At 43.6% G+C, this 17,464-nt stretch overlaps 1 long non-coding RNA gene across 2 annotated transcripts in view; it reads left to right on the top strand.

Moving 5' to 3' along the window:
- Positions 1–430: 430 nt before the first annotated feature.
- Positions 431–17,464, top strand: part of LOC129646280 (uncharacterized) — a 45,123-nt gene continuing 28,089 nt past the window's right edge. For both annotated transcript variants that reach the window (XR_008711819.1, XR_008711818.1), the window contains exon 1: positions 431–574. This is a non-coding gene — a long non-coding RNA (uncharacterized LOC129646280). The remainder of the gene's footprint in view (positions 575–17,464) is intronic.

Below are 17,464 nucleotides of genomic sequence, written 5' to 3' on the forward strand. Positions count from 1 at the left end.
GAAAATCAGGAAATACAACCCCCAAACCCCTCCCTCCCCAGTGAATATCCTATCCCTTCATTTATATGCCGCACATAACCAGTTTCCCAAAGAAACTCAGGGGAGCTACTCACCTGAGAGTGCCTGGTCTGCTCTCACCTCGGGCAGGTGCTGCCGCTTAGTAAATTCTCCGCATTACTTCCCTTCTTGGCCTCCCCATCTCCTTTCTAAGGCTTTCTGCAATGAGACACTGAGAACAAGCGCAGTTCGGCTACTAACGAGAATGGTGGAAGGACTCGCAACGCCGAGGTTGTACGTGTATGTACACACTCTTGCACTTGTATGCATGCACACACACGGGTATGCACAAGCGTGTGCGTGGTCATGCGGGTGTGAGTGAGTGGGCATGGCCTGTGGGTTGTTTAATTAAAGTTGGAGGCAGGCTTGGCAGGAGCCCCGTGGGTAAACAGTGCCAACTTGTAGCCTCCTCAGGAATTATCTAGGAAGTGGAAGGACCTGAAAAGATTGTGCATGAAGTACCTCTTGGCAATCCAATGAAGTGTCTGTTATCAGAAGGAAATGTCTACTTTTTGAGGTGAGATCAGTTGTGTGCCCTGAACCGAATGATTTTTCGTTTTTTGTTCTGATAACAAGCTGGTGGTAAGCTTCACTGAACTGAGAAATTGTAAACTCTTAGAAAAGGCTGTCTAAAGATAACAATTCAATGTTTCTCTGTAATGTATTCTGGATGAATCTGATAATTTAAAGCCCACTTCACCAAAATGGGAGTGGGGCTTGCGTCCTCTTTATCTTCAATTATGTCTAATCTGTTTCTAATTCAAACACTCTGCTGCTGTTGTCAGATCAAATATAGATTTTAAATGTTTTATGCTTCTCCGTTGGGAAGCTTTAAAATGAATGCGGGCTGTCTGTCAGGACGGTGCCAGTGGAATCTAATAAAGTTTTAGATAAATTTAAAGGAAATAAAAGAGTACTTAAAAATGAAGTGATTCATGGTTCATGAGATGGAACATGTTTAATGAATGGCAGTTGGGGAAAAGTTATGGTCGAGTCTCTGAGGATCATCTGCCTCACCTCTACAGAACTCTCCTTGAATAAATACATTGTCTTTCAGCTCACAAGGCAGGTTAAACATCAAGTCATCTTTAAGTCTGATGCAAACAGGGCCTCAGAAGTGTGTGGACACGGGGACTATAATCCAAGTGCTTTCATTCCACATCATGACACTCTACCATTGCAAGCAGATTGGAAAATATAGTTGCAGTTTTCAATCACTGCATAGGACGTGGTTGTTACTGTTACCAGAAATCTTTTTCCCTTGTTGATTTATGTAGATGCATTCCAGGTAGCTCAGTGCTGTGGAATATCAAAGCAGAAAAGTGTTCTGGGCATTGGCAACACTGGGCGTCGTCAGACCTGGGACCTGGGGACGTTACCAGGGTTGTATTTGTAGAAATACTACCCCGATAAAACTTTCGAGATCTCTGCTTGGATTTATTAATTTAGGGAAAGCAGGGCCGAAATGTTTCATTAGAGCTCAGACAATGTTTCTGTCTTACAAAATTGCCATTTCCTAGTCAGGAGTGTTTCGGAGAAGGCAATGGCACCCCACTCCAGTACTCTTGCCTGGAAAATCCCATGGACGGAGGAGCCTGGTAGGCTGCAGTCCATGGGGTCGCTGAGGGTCGGACATAACTGAGCGACTTCACTTTCACTTTTCACTTTCATGCATTGGAGGAGGAAATGGCAACCCACTCCAGTGTTCTTGCCTGGAGAATCCCAGGGACGGGGGAGCCTCATAGGCTGCCGTCTATGGGGTCACACAGAGTCGGACACGACTGAAGCGACTTAGCAGCAGCAGCAGCATCCGCCGCAGCAGTCAGGAGTGTTTAACCGGGGCTGAAAGGTGAAGACCCTGGATCAGTTTATTGCCATGTAAATTTTTCTTGGGGTTGCTTCTAATCTTTCCTGGACTGTCAACGGGACTATCCTTTGCTACCTTGGATGTCTCTCCTGCTTTGGTTTTGGAAGGGTTGGTCCAGAGTATCCTTTAAATGATAATTAGAATTTGTGCTTAAAAGCAAAAGCTTTGAAGTTTTAACACCATAATCCTTTTAGGTCCTTGTCCTCTCTCTCCCTTAAGTTTATTTTCAGAACAACAATATTTTTATCTAGGGTAAGACCCTAGCTTGATAAAGAATTGTGGGACTAAGCTGATTCCTAGGAGGAAAAAAAAATCAATTTACTGATCTCTTAGCTCACTTTGGCTTGACCCATTTACAAAACTGACATTAAAAATCTAAGGAAAAGGCTTTGCCTTCAAATTGCATCTTTCTTTGCTTTGAGGTTTTTAAGGTCAAATTCCTATAAACAAGCAATTTTTTTTTTCTCACACAAACTCTGTAGGGATGCAACAAAAATCTCTCCATTTCTTTGTAGCGGCATTTCTCTTTGGTTTCTTTCTGTCTGGTTTATGTTTTCCATCCATCTCAAGATGTGTAGGGTCTCGCAGTGAGGAAACAATTCTATGTTCTGAAAGAGTGTGTTAGATTTCCCCACTGAGCATCAGTTATGCTTTTGTGACTGAAGTTACCTCTGACATTCCAACTAGGAAGAAAAAGAAAGGATGCAGGCATGGCGGGGGGAGAGTACTTGAGTACCTACACACAGGTGGCTGTCTCCAAGGGGTTTCCAGAATGCTAGCGGCAGGTGGGGCCTTTAGAATAGGAAATGCCACCTGAGGTCCCATGTGAACCCAGGTTATATAATTCCCCTCTAACTCGTCTCTGAACAGCTCTCTGCTTCCATCCCAGCACAATTTCTGTCTATGATTATAAGAAAGGGAATCACGCTTATTTCCCGAGGGGTCAACCTTACTCTGTCTAACTGACTCAGGGTGGGTCTGCATTAGTCTTACTTCCCGTTCTTGGAGAGTGTCTCATGTATACCCTTTGAAAATGGAAGTCCCTTTTGTTCCATATAATGTCTATTAAAAAAAGAAAAAGAACTAAGTAAATCTTGGCCTCTAATTCTGAAGTTGTCAGTTTTGGAAGCTTTGCGGTTGAAGACTTTCTTTAAAAGTAATCACGGAACAACTAAGCGAATATAAAAAGGGCTGAAATAGGAGTGTTTTTCTATTTTTCAAGTTTGAGTAGGTTTCTTATGGGAGAAGAAGAGAGAGAGAAAAAAAGACAGAAACAGAGAAAGAAATACCATGTGGTTTATAGTCTGTGAAGAACCTACTTTTGTTACACTCTTTGTCCCCAGAAGGAGAAGGGACTAGGAAATAAGCACAAGAATGTCATGGAAATGAAGGGCAAGAGGAGTGAGCCACGTGTAGAAAACATTGCCCACATGTCAGGAATTGTCACACCAGCATCAGTAGTCAAAGGGATGTGTTCAGGGGATTGTCAGGCGAGTGACATTAATTGATGCCCCAGAGCACAACAAGGAGGAAATATACATTACAGTAAGGATTTTTTTTTTGACGAAGTACATTATGTGTTGATAAGCCATTTACACTTCCCGCCAGACAAGAGTTAATTTGAGGATACAGGACGGTTGCTTTCGAACTGTAATGAAATGACACTCAAAAGTGAAAACACTGCCGTTTCACTGAGAAATGGCAAAACGGGAGAGAAAGGCTAAATTGGCCAGAAGATTGAGAGCAGGCGAGAGAAAGAGAATTAGAAGCCTGGGTAGAGCAATTAATTGTTTCAGTGTTTTCCCATGAAAGCCAGGGGAAGACAGACACACACATATATACATAAACACACACACAAACGCATACATGTACATACAGAAACATACACTCACTGCAAAAGGATGATGAGATATATTGCCAGTACAAAGGTACAGAAAGTGATTTTTCAGAGTATTTAAACGACCCTAGACTACAAGACAACATCTGTATTCTTTGGCATTGCTAGAAAGACATTTCAGAACATTAGTGTGGAAGCATTTGGATGGAACAGCAGGAGTGCTGGTTGTCATTCAAGAGGCTGTTTGATGACTGCACACCAGACCAGAAGGTTCACGCAAAGGGGAAATTTAATGATGCAACATCAATTTCTTGTGTGGTGTTTCTGCGAATGTCACCCCTAAGCCAGCATTTCTCAGACTGTTTCCAGGGAAAGAATTCATCCAGTCTCTGGGTCTGCAGTTACCCACTGGGTATCAGGGATGAATTTAGTACTGGAGTCTGTGACAGATACAGAAAATATTTGTAATGTAATCCTTCTCTTTAAAGAATTGCCAATCAAGGGTGAACACTAAATGGATACACACAAAATAAGTAGATCCATGAGGCAAGTTACCATTCTACCCTTAGACAAGGACAATTGGCCCTCTGCCCCGTGCCCAACACTTAGGGAGCTTAGGGTTTTGGGTGCCCTCCTCAAAAAATTCAGAGTCCCCCTGTGGTGTCTGAGGCCAGCAGGCTGACAGCGTTGTTCCGGCAGGGCTGCCGTGACTCAGGACGAGGGCTTTGGGGGACCTCTGCTTCTCTCTGATCCTCTGCCCTTTCCGTTGCCCCAAGGAAGTCTGGGCCTTGTGTCTGTGGGTCCTGTGACTCAGCTGTGGTTCCTCAAGTGTGCCCTGGCAGCAGTTTGCTCCTGCTGGTTAGTGCATTTCTTTCATCGGATCCTCTGATACTGGCTGCCAGAATGGTGCTGAACTGGGGCTGGTCTGGGGAGCTGAGTGAGAATGAGGTTGGGGCTCTGGATCTCTGGTGGTTCACTGCTGGCCCTCTGGACTTGCACTGTGTTAGTTGCTTCCAGCCATGGTAATACCTCTGGCCCATGGCACCTGAGGGCAGCGGGGGTAGTGGCAGGCATCCTTTAGTCTATGTGATCCCACTGCTGGCCCCCAGGGTGGGCACCCCATACCTTCCACAGGCTCCGTGCCACATGTCAGACAGTGCTCAGGGGGACTCAGTTTATGTCCAAGGATTTTGAGTCTACTGTTGCCTAGTACCAGTGGGCCCCTCCAAACTAGTTCTCTTGCCTTGGATGGGTGTGGCAATGCCATGATTTCCTGAGTCCATCTTGAGTCATGCTGGCCAGGGGATGGACCTTCCTGGAATGAATCAGTTCCTGAGTGATGCTGTAACCAGAATTAAATAAATGATATTCAGTTCAGTAAGGTTCAGTCGCTCAGTCAGGTCCGACTCTCCATGACCCCATGAATTGCAGCATACCAGGCCTCCCTGTCCAACACCAACTCCCGGAGTTCACTCAGACTCACGTCCATCGAGTCAGTGATGCCATCCAGCCATCTCATCCTCTGTCGTCCCCTTCTCCTCCTGCCCTCAATCCCTCCCAGCATCAGAGTCTTTTCCAATGAGTCAGCTCTTCGCATGAGGTGGCCAAAGTACTGGAGTTTCAGCTTCAGCATCAGTCCTTCCAAAGAACACCCAGGACTGATCTTCTTTAGAATGGACTGGTTGGATCTCCTTGCAGTCCTAGGGACTCTCAAGAGTCTTCTCCAACACCACAGTTCAAAAGCATCAGTTCTTTGGTGCTCAGCTTTCTTCACAGTCCAACTCTCACATCCATACATGACCACTGGAAAAACCATAGCCTCGACTAGACAGACCTTTGTTGGCAAAGTAATGTCTCTGCTTTTGAATATGCTATCTAGGTTGGTCATAACTTTCCTTCCAAGGAGTAAGCGTCTTTTAATTTCATGGCTGCAGTCACCATCTGCAGTGATTTTGGAGCCCCAAAAAATAAAGTCTGACACTGTTTCCACTGTTTCCCCATCTATTTGCCATGAAGTTATGGGACCAGATGCCATGATCTTAGTTTTCTGAATGTTGAGCTTTAAGCCAACTTTTTCACTCTCCTCTTTCACTTTCATCAAGAGGCTTTTTAGTTCCTCTTTACTTTCTGCCATAAGGGTGGTGTCATCTGCATATCTGAGGTTATGGATATTTCTCCTGGCAATCTTGATTCTAGCTTGTGCTTCTTCCAGCCCAGCGTTTCTCATGATGTACTCTGCATATAAGTTAAATAAGCAGGGTGACAATATACAGCCTTGATGTACTCCTTTTCCCATTTGGAACCAGTCTGTTGTTCCATGTCCAGTTCTAACTGTTGCTTCCTGACCTGCATATAGGTTTCTCAAGAGGCTGGTCAGGTGGTCTGGTATGCTCATCTCTCTCAGAGTTTTCCACAGTTTATTGTGATCCTCACAGTCAAAGGCTTTGGCATAGTCAGTAAAGCAGAAATAGATGTTTTTCTGGAACTCTCTTGCTTTTTCCATGATCCAGTGGATGTTGGGAATTTGATCTCTGGTTCCTCTGCCTTTTCTAAAACCAGCTTGAACATCTGGAAGTTCACGGTTCACGTATTGCTGAAGCCTGGCTTGGAGGATTTTGAACATTACTTTGCTAGCGTGTGAGATGAGTGCAATTGTGTGGTAGTTTGAGCAGTCTTTGGCATTGCCTTTCTTTGGGATTGGAATAAAAACTGACCTTTTCCAGTCCTGTGGCCACTGCTGAGTTTTCCAAATTTGCTGGCATAAATGATATTAGGGAACTTCAAACCACAAGCAGGTTCTAAAGAGCTATGCATCGTAATAACATCATTTCTACCTTTCTTCATGCATGGACAACATAAAATTATCCAGGTACAAGTGTAATTAACAATAAAGAGCACAATGAGATGGTGCCTGTATCTAACAGGATTAGATGGTGCCTGACTCAATGATGAATCAAATCTTCTCATGCGCTGACAGATGATGACAAATGCATAAATAGCTCCTGTCTATCTATTAGTCTAAGTCATCATTGAGAAAATCACTTTTCTCTTCACATGGGCCCATGGGTTTTATAATATATTTTTAAATCAAAATAAATTATTTTATTTATTTAAAAATAGAAAAAATATTTGCCTAGGACCTCAAACAATCTGAAGGTGACCCTGGCAAGGTCTAATTAAATGTAGAACTAGTGTACTAACAGTTTATCATGGATTTAGTAAGCATTTACTTTATTATAATTTTTTTATTTTTAATTATGAAATGTTTAAAGCCTAGGACATATATAAAATAAAATAAGACTTATGAATCCATTACCCTAACATTTTGCTAATATTTGCTTCAGATTTTTTAAATAAGTAGAATATGATGGATGCAATGAAAATGTACTCCCAGTCTGTTCCCACTTCTTCCTTTTGCAGAGGTAGCCCCTCTCCTGATGGGGGTAAGCATCTTAGTATGAGATCCTCCAGAAGCTAATCCAGAGGAAAGGAACTTAATGCAAGCAGAGACATCACTGTGCTGACAAAGGTCAGTATAGTCAGAGCTATGGTTTTTCCAGTAGGCATATATGAAAGAGAGTTGGACTGTAAAGAAGGCTGAGTGCTGAAGAATTGATGCTTTTGAATTGTAGTGCTGAAGGCTCTTGAGAGTCCCTTGGACAGCAAGGAGATCAAACCAGTCACTCTTAAAGGAAATCATTCCTGAATATTCTTTGGAAGGACCAATGCTGAAGCTGAAGCTTCAACATTTTGGCCACCTGATGCAAAGAGCCCACTCATTGGAAAAGCCCCTAATACTGGGAAAGATTGAAGGCAAAAGGAGAGGGAGGCAGCAGAGCATGAGATCGTTAGGCACTATCACCAACTCAATGGACATGAATTTGATCAAACTCCAGGAAACAGCAGAAGACAGAGGAGGCTGGTGTGCTGCAGTCCATGAGGTCGCAAAGAGTTAGGCACAACTTAGCGACTGAACAACAACAAGTTAATTTGAGAATTGTGGGCTGGGAAAGTGATGCTAGGATGAAAAGAAGCTAATGCAGTGTGCTGATGAGCAGGCTCTCCTTGTGGGCAAGTGAGGCTCAATCCCACCAGGCACTTTGAAGGCCTCAGAGTTGCTCTGTCTGAGGGCTAAGGAAGCTGGGGTATTTACCCATCAACTCCCTATGTTGTTGGTAGTAGACTCTCGGCATTCAGGCCTGTCCTGAAAGGAGTTGAGCATTATCCTCCAGCCTTCAGGTAGAGTGGACATGGTTTGCACTGAGAAACTGGAGGGTTCAGTAATAATAAGCTTGGAGGGAATATGCATGGCATATATGGCAGCAGATGCTGCCAGCATCTGCTATAGCCAGTATTATTCTCCAACCTGGTATACTTTCTACATCTGTATATATCAGAAAGCCAACATATTGTCCTATGGGATTTTAAATTTTTAAATAAATAGCAACATACTGAACATGTTTGTTTGACTTGCTTTTTTCTTAACTAAAAATTATATACTTGAGATTTATCCATGTTGAAATATATAGATGTAAATCATTTATTTTAGCAGCTCTTTGTGTTCAGGTATTTGAATAAACCACTTTTTTTGGTCCACTTACCCAATTGATAGCTTGTTTCCATTCGTTCTTATATAATGGACATCATCACATTCACGTGAGCTCATGTTTTCTCTATGAGATCGCTGGTCACAGGGTAGTAACAACTCCAGCTTTGCTGGTTATTGCCAAATTGTTCTACCAAATACACAGGCCAATTTATACTATCAAAAGCAGTGTGAAGAACTTCTTTGTTTCCCCATCTGTGCCAACATACTGGATATGATGTTATTAATTTTTGTCAATCTGATGGATTGAAATGGTAGTTTGTTATTATGACATTTTAAATTTGCATGCACCTTACTTCAGGAGAGGCTGAGTATATTTTCTTATGTTTATTGGGCATTTGAACATTCTCTTTTGTGCATTTCTTGTTCATCTTCTGTGTCTGTGGGAGAGGGTTCTTCATATTTTTCTTAGCAATTTGTAGACATTCTGTACATATCCTGGACATTGATACTTTGGGAAACAAACCTCTTTTTCTGTCCTGTGGCTTATCTTTCATGGCACTTTTCAGTCGTAAAAGTTTTAAATTTTAATGTAGTAAAATCTAACAGTATCTCCCTTTATGTATCGTTTGGCTTTACATTTAAGAAATGTCCCCTTATCCTTAGGTTTTTGTTTTTTTTTTTTTCTCCTAATTTATTGATTTAGATTCTTAGCTCAATAATTTTTAATCTTTCTTTTTGTCTAATATATTCATTTAATACTATAAAAGTGAAAGTGAAAGTTGCTCAGTTGTGTCTGACTCTTTGTGGCCCTATGGACTATATAGTCCATGGAATTCTCTAGGTCCGAATACTGGAGTGGGTAGCCTTTCCCTTCTCCAGGGCATCTTCCCAACCCAGGGATCGACACCAGGTCTCCTGCATTGCAGGCAGATTCTTTACAAGTTGAGCCACCAGGGAAGCCCAATACTATAAAATTTCTCTCTAATTCTTTAGCATCATTTTTGATACATAGTTGTATTTTTGGCACATAATTTTGTATAATTTTTATCTATTTTATTTACTTAGTTATTTTGGCTACTGAGCGACTTTCACTTTCACTTTGGTCTTTGTTGCTGTATGTGAGCTGTATGTTGCTGTATGTTGTGGCGAGTAGGGGCTACACTCTGGTTGCAGTGCATGGGCTTCTCATTGCGGTGGCTTCTCTTATTGTGGAGCACAGGTTTTAGGTCTGTGGGTTTCAATAGTTGTGGCACACGAGCTTAGTTGCTCTGCGGCATATGGAATCTTCTAGGGCCAGCGATTGAACTGGTGTCCCCTGCATTGCAAGGTGAACTCTTAACCACTGGACCACCAGGGAAGCCTGATACATAATTTTTGATACATCGTGTGTTCATTATCTTTCAGTTCTAATTTCTGCTGTGCTATCCGTCTTTGGCCCGTGAATTATTTTTAAATGTTTGAAAAAAAATTTAAATGTCTCAATATTTGGACATTATTTTTTATTTCCAACTTTATAGCATTATAGTCAGAATATTCTGTCAACAGGATAGAATCCTCACCTAACCACCCAGCTACACAATTCTAGGAGTACTATTTCCAGCCTGGATCTCTCTTAAGCGTCAGTTCCACATATCCAGTTCCTCTCAGGTCACTTCCACGTGGATGTCTCACAGGCCCCTTGACACTCAGGAATACATAAGTCAGTTTCTCATATCCTTTCCTTCCCTCCTGCCCCATACCAGGGACTGTTCCTTAATGTGGTGAAAGATACCACTATCTTTCTGGTCAGTGAAGCTGGAAACCTCGGACCTCGTGCCACATGCATATCAGAACAGAATGCATGCTGTCAGTTTCACCTCCTTGGTATTCCTTCATCCCCTCTCCAGCCCCATCACCGCAGCTGTGAGTCACACCCTGGCCATCCCTCTCCTGGGTTCTCATGCCCTTCCTTTGCTCTCCCAGTCTCTAGGGTGTGGTGTCCTCAATTCTGTTCGCCATGTAACACTACATGAATTGTACTGCAAGGGAAATTTATTTTGTCTCCCCCTGCTTTACACTCTTGGATGGCTCCTTGCAGGGGTCCCCAATATCTGGGACTTAATGCCTGATGATCTGAGGTGGAGCTAATGTAATAATAACAGAAATAAAGTGCATAGCAAATGTAATACGTTTGAATCATCTCAAAAGCACCCCCCACCACCCAGCCCGTGGAGAAACTGTCTTCCACAAAAACCGATCCCTGTTGCCAAAAAGGTTGGGGACCACTGGCAGGATAAAGTTGAAACCCTGTGTCATGTGGCCCCACCTACCTCTCTCTCAGCTCTGCCTCACTCTATGCCCAGTCATGGGAACAAGTTGCTGTTCCCAAACGGTGTCAGTATGTTACAGTTTCTATGAGAGCTCTCAAGCTGTGCCCTCTCTCATGAATGCACTTGCTTTACTTGGTCTACTGAGCAAATACTGAAAGATTCAGCCCAAGTTTCACCTCCCTCAAGAAGCCTGCTTGGTGACCTCCTTTAATGCTCCCTAGAGTTCCAAGTTGGAACTGACTAGACTGACTCGCCTGACTAGACTCGAAGCTCCTTGAGGGCGGGGACCATTTCCAAATTGTCACTCTGTCTTATTCATTGTATAAATGGAAAAAATGGGCACTAATTGTGAAGAAAAATATAGCTTCAGAGCCAGTTGGATGTTTGGGGTCTTGAGAACTATCCTCTCTTTCCAAAGTAAGTTAAGTTGCCTCTGGAATTTCAGAAGAGGTGTGGGCTGAGAAATGCAGAGTGTTAACCCTTGTCTATCATTAAGACTGTAGGAAAGCATGTGGAAATGCTGAAAGAAGAAGCACATGAAAGGAAAGCTTTAGTAAATTACGTCCTGAAAAAACTTCTAGGACATCTAGCTTTAAAAAAAGAAAAAAAGCTCATCACTTGTTCAAAATCCACTTAGTAATCTTTAGAATCATTTTATTATCATTTTTGCTAATAAGCTAAGCTCTAAGAGGGGGAAAGGACTTATAAAACACATAAATAAAAAGTATTTGCTTGTGATACTAGCCTAGTTTTCAACATCACTTTTCAAATCAAAGGAACTTTGTGGAAACATTTTCTCATATTCCCTTCCTTCTTTTCTCCCCCACATCCCTACCTCTGGTCATAGATTTAGTTCCAACAGATTTAATTAAAGAGCAGCACTTGGAAGAAGTATCCAGAGGCATGGTCAGGATGAGACTCCTACTGAATTCAGATCAGGCAAAGAAAACCAAAGAGAAAAATCTAAAAGCAATCTTTTTTCTCCTTTTTTAGTTTTAATACAATTCTAGTTTAGAGCACAAAGTGTCTCAAATAGGGATGAAAAGCATATGCCTGTGTGCTCAGTCGAGTCCGACTCTTTGCGACCCCATGGATTGCAGGCCAGTAGGCTTGTCAGTCCATGGAATTTTCCAGGCAAAAATACTAGAGTGGGTTTCCATTTCCTTCTCCATTGGATCCAGGGTCCAATCGGGGGATGGGACCTAAATCTCCTGCATTGGCCAGTGGATTCTTTACCACTGAGCCACTCGGTAAGCCCAAGGATGGGGTAGCTTTTCCTAAAATGTATTTCACTGAATAGTACTTAACAAGCTTTTAAATAGTATTTGAGGGGATAAAGGTTCGGAAAGAGATTCTTTTCAAAGTACATAAAATGTTCCGAGATGTCCTGCAGTTGAAAACCCGTTTAATTGTATTTAACCCAGCCTTTCCCAACATTTATTTGATTATAAAATCTTTTTGTGTGGAGCACCTATTAACATGCTGCAGAAACACATCATTTGGATAAAAATAGTCTGATTTGAGGGCAGATGTTTCACTTAGTAAAGATTATTCTGAAGTAGTAGAGAGTTAATGAACATCTTAAACAACCTGAAAAGCAGTGTCAGAAGATTTTAAAAATGCTGTCAAGAACTCATAAAATATACATTATATTGGTGGCAATATTGTAAAATGCTGTATGATACATTAAAATCATCAGATTATACACCATTACCCTACAATCTTCTAATCACATATTTATACATTTTACATTGTATCTGCAAAATGAACCCTGTTATAAATATTGTGCTTGAATTATAGAAGTATGCTATAACCCCAACTATGAAGGATTCCATGAACTCGGAAGTAGCAGCTTCAGATAATAAGAGTGTCAGGGCAAAAGAATGATTAAAAATTATAGCATCACAGAACTTTAGAGCTAAAAGGCAATCTAGAGATAATTTTAATCCAACCCCTTCACTTGAGACAAGAGGAAACTGGCTTCCCAGGTGGCGCTAGTGATAAAGAATCTGCCTGTTGGTGCAGGAGACGCAAGAGATGCGGGTTCGATCCCTGGGTCAGGAAGATGTCCTGGAGTAGGAAGTGGCTTCCACTTCAGTATTCTTGCCTGGAGAATCCCATAAACAGAGGGGAGCACAAGAGTCCATGGGGTCACAAAGAGGTGGACACGACTGAGTGACTAAGCGCACACAAGAAGAACAGGCGGCAAAAGTGTAGAAAAGGTGAGTGACACCGTGGACAGCTTTTTTTCACCCTTATGCATGAGGTAGCAAGAAAGAGTCAAGTGCTCTGGGAAGATGAGGTTAGATTGTTGTGAGAAGGAAGCCTGGATATATGATGGTTGACATGCTTACGTATGTCAGGAAGAGGGTGAGAAGCTACTGAGACAAGCAGCATGATCAGGGCGACAGTTAGCTAAGCAGACCCGTGGGCTGTAGGGGGAGGGGAGGGTCCTGAAAAGAAGCATCAAGACAGTGACCTACACTTAACCTGCTGCTTTCAATGACTACCTAAAGTAAGTAGACACACCCATCTTCTCTGAAAACAGCACTGCTCACCTAGAACCCCGCCAAGATCTACTTCAGTCATGTTAAAGCTCCACACAGTGTATGCATTCTCCAGGGCTAGAGACAACTGGATCTGAAGTGGACACTGGCCCAGCTCTAACCGCCTCCCCTCGGTGTGATATACCCAAGCTGCTGATGTGTCTAGAATGGCTACCCCCTGCCAGCTACCTTCTTCCTTCTCCACTTCCCTGCAGAGGAGGCTGCATTCTTCTAGGGACCTGGAAGACACATTCCCAGGGGAAACGCTTTGCTCTCAGCCCTTGGGGTCAGGCTTCCGACAGATTGTGTGGCTGATTTGTCATTCATGGCAATATCTTGAGAGTCTCCATCAGAGAGCAAGCCTTGCACATGTGTTGAATCCAGTGATTGCTTTATATTTAAAGGACAGTGTTTGTGCTCTGAAGCTGTCAAGTGAGGAGGATGCTGCCACATCCTCTGAAGCAGCTCTTTCAGGACGATTTTCAAATGGTAAAGTGTTGGAGTTCTTAAGTGAGAGAAAATTCCAGAAGAGCTAATAAAAACAACCAACGAATAAATCTGTTCTCACACATGAGTTGAGCACTCAGGTGTGCCCAGGATATGGCCATCATAGTAAACATTTAGGTACACTCATTATATTACATATATTATTCCTTTTAAATTTTTAAACATTTAAAAATAGTAACAAAAACTAAATCACTGGGAATTCCCTGGTGGTCCAGTGGTCAGGACTCAGCACTTACACTGCAGTGGCCTAGGTTGAATCCCTGGTTGGGGAATTAAGATCCCACAAGATGCTCAGTGCAGCCAATACAAAGAAACAATAGACAAAATAGGAAAGTAAACTGCTGAAAAGAGTGATATTTTTCTGAAGATATTTCTTAGGCATATATTTGTAAGTTGAGTTTGAGCACCTGGAGAAACAAATACTTAACATAAACAATAAAGTCTGCATATATTTCTTGACTGCACGGTTACAACCAGGGGAAAACCAAACAGGCTTAAGGGAAGAGGACTGTGGAGGGCAGTGAGAGGCAGCCCCAGGTCCTCTTTCAAGGGACTTGTTGTCTGGCTGCTGGGAGTGCTGCTGGCAGATAGCCTTAGCTGTCAGCCCCTGGGCGTTGCCCCAAGAGTAGAGAGCCCCCCCTCACTGAGGTCATGCCCCCTCCAAGGGCAGCCCACAGCCAGTGGCTGATTGATGCAAGAGTCTGAGGCTATCCTGCACCAACACCAGCAGAACTCTCAATTCCTAGGACTGGAGGGCAGAGAGGGATGTGCCCCACATCCAAGACATAATCATTGGAGTACTGAGCTCTGAAGATGAGATCTTTTGACCAAAGGAAGACTGTACTGACAAGGTCAGGGCTCCCATTAGGAAAGAATGGGACCCTGGCTGCCAGGATGAAGACAATGAAGCTGCCAACCTCCCAAATCTTGAATTTTTATGGATGCAATGATTGTCATTTCAGTCAATGACAAGGTCAAAGTGGATAGGCAAGGGAATGTGACTTGCAGAGAACGATGAGATGGCTACTGGAAAGTGATGGATGTGTTTGCCACCAGGCGGGCCACTGGGTGGCTCTGGGTACTCCTTTTCCCATTTCAATGGTGAATGGGCAAGAATGGCAGCTCAGATTTGTCAGGCATGAGGGTCCTGCTCACACCACTTACCACTCAGGTGAACCACTGAGATCAGTGGAGATACAGGCTGAGGGTGAGTGGGATCTAAAATGGTAAGAGGAGGGTGAAGATGAGTGTCATCTGTGGGCCTGAGGCTAGCCACAGCACTGGAGGCTATGGTTTCCTGCAGAAAAGTGGTCCGGAGGAGCTCCTTTCAGGATGTACATGAAATTGTGGATCCCAAAAGTACCAGGAATGGCTGGGGTGGACTTAGAGATGTGCCGTGCAGATCACCTCAGGCAGGACTTGCAAATTGGGCAGACAGCCTTTCCTGGAAACTGGAAATTAGATCTAAAGCTCTGATTGGACTGAAGTCCACCATTTTCGGCAAGAACACGTTTTGAAAGAACTGTCTACTTCCCACTGTGTTCCCATTCTCTGAAGGTTGTCCCACTTGGATTTCAGGTTTGTTTTTTTTCTTGGCAAGACTACTTTGTAGACAGTGGTGGGTTCCTCCCCAAGGAGGCTCATGGTGTATAACTGTCTTTCTGTGACTTGAGCACCAACCAATGATTGCTGTATTGATTCATTTATCTATTAGAAGTTACAAAGTAATGATTTTCTTATTCTACTAATATCCTTTATTTTTCAGCTGGAATGCTTCCCTTGTCTACTGTTTATCATTTATATGGGGAAAATGGCAAAAGTGCTCAGTTTTTTCCCTTTGTTTATCAGTTTTCAAAATAATCATTTTGTTCCCTAGCCTCCTCCAAATGTCACTAAGTCATGGTGATTTCTTTTACTATCATTATAATTTATGGATTACAAATAATTTCAATGCCCAGTTGCTCAGTTGTGTCCGACTCTTTGCAACACCATGGACTGTAGCCCGCCAGGCTCCTTTGTCCATGGGATTATCCTGGCAAGAATACTGGAGTGGGTTGCCATTTCCTCCACCTTTTGACCTGCTCCTGCTGCTGCTGCTGCTAAGTCGCTTCAGTCGTGTCCGACTCTGTGCGACCCCATAGATGACAGCCCACCAGGCTCCCCCGTCCCTGGGGTTCTCCAGGCAAGAACACTGGAGTGGGTTGCCATTTCCTTCTCCAATGCATGAAAGTGAAGAGTGAAAGTGAAGTCGCTCAGTCATGTCCGACTCTTATCGACCCCATGGATTGCAGCCCACCAGGCTCCTCCGTCCATGGGATTTTCCAGGCAAGAGTACTGGAGTGGGGTGCCACTGCCTTCTCCGTGACCTGCCCCACTAGTCTTCAATAGGTATAATCAGATGTTTTATTTACCAAATGTGCAGGCCTGGGCCCATCTGAACCATGTTTCACATTATCAGACACCTGGCTTATTCCTGGAAAGCATTATTTGAAAAAGCAAGTGGCTGGAACTTCTAGCTCAGCCTGTAAGAACTGTGGATTCAGCAGGATTTCCAATTGCTCTCTTTGGCGAAGGGAAAACAAGTGCCCTCAATTAAGGAAAGTGAGATCACCCCATCACAGCCTTGAGCAGCACCAAGGCCATATAGTGCACAGCAAATTACACGTGTCGGGCAGGGGGTCATGTAGATTTATAAATGCAGGCCTGGAAGGCATTGATCATTGATATGAATGAAGATGGTATTTGGAAGCAGGCAGTTCAGGTTTGCTTCACTATCTGAAATCTGTAGGTTTAATTCTGATGCAGTCCACGATACAATCATGGATTATTCCATCTCTGAACTGAACTGTTCATATCATAGAACTGTGATATTTCGAAGGAAGATTTTAGATTTGGTTTTGTCTTGACTTAAAGTGAGCACAGACTTATGATAACTGTGTTCAGGCTGTGTGAGGGCATGGTGTCTACAGGACCGGGGAGTGGATGGCAGGGGAGAGTGTGGTGTGCTGCCCAGAGCTGGTGCTGCTGCTCTGCTCTCTGGCTGTGTTGGGATCCTCTCTCTAAATCCAGAAAGCCACATTCCAATAGTCTAGGCTCTTGAGCAGTTTTTCAGGGTAGCAAATATTTTTTGTTCCTTCTTTATTTTGATAAAGGGATAAAAATGGCGGGTGCCACCATAATCCCATTTGCTCCCCTCCAAGCTTGTGCTTTGTGGAGCATGTGAGGTTGGGCCTCTGCAGTCCCACTTGCTGCTGCAGCCGGCTGTTGAAAACTGTCCCACAGGAAGTGTCACGTCTTTGATTTCTGAGCGGTGGCTCTGCTTCGAGCTGGTGCTCGTCTCAGAAAGGCACTCTTCCTGCCAGGGTTTGAAGAGCATCTCTTGTCATCTCAGCACGAGAGAAAGCAGATCAGCAAAGAGATCAGCAGCCCAGAGGGCTCACGTGAGAATGGCAGAACGCTCGGCCTCAGAGCGACAGCCAGCGCCTTGCCAAGCCCGTGGAGGGAAACAAAGGTCTCCACAGACAGCAAGGGCAAAAGACTTGGTGCTTGATGTCTACTCCTTGAGAGACCACGCAAGCAAAAACCAAGGCCTGGTGCAAGTTCCCTGACACGGGGAGTGAATGTGTGTGCCCAGCTGGAGAGGAGCCAGAGCAAAGGGGATCTCACCGTAACAGGAACGCCTCTGCAGTTTTGGGCGAGGGCCACCACAGTTCCTCAGCCCTGTAAATGCTCTACAGGATGAAGCATGGATAATCTCCCAAGCTTTCTCTCAGTTTCCACCCCAGGATCTGC

The sequence above is a fragment of the Bubalus kerabau genome, chromosome 3, assembly GCF_029407905.1.
Source record: "Bubalus kerabau isolate K-KA32 ecotype Philippines breed swamp buffalo chromosome 3, PCC_UOA_SB_1v2, whole genome shotgun sequence".
In the NCBI taxonomy this organism is placed as follows: Eukaryota; Metazoa; Chordata; class Mammalia; order Artiodactyla; family Bovidae; genus Bubalus; species Bubalus kerabau.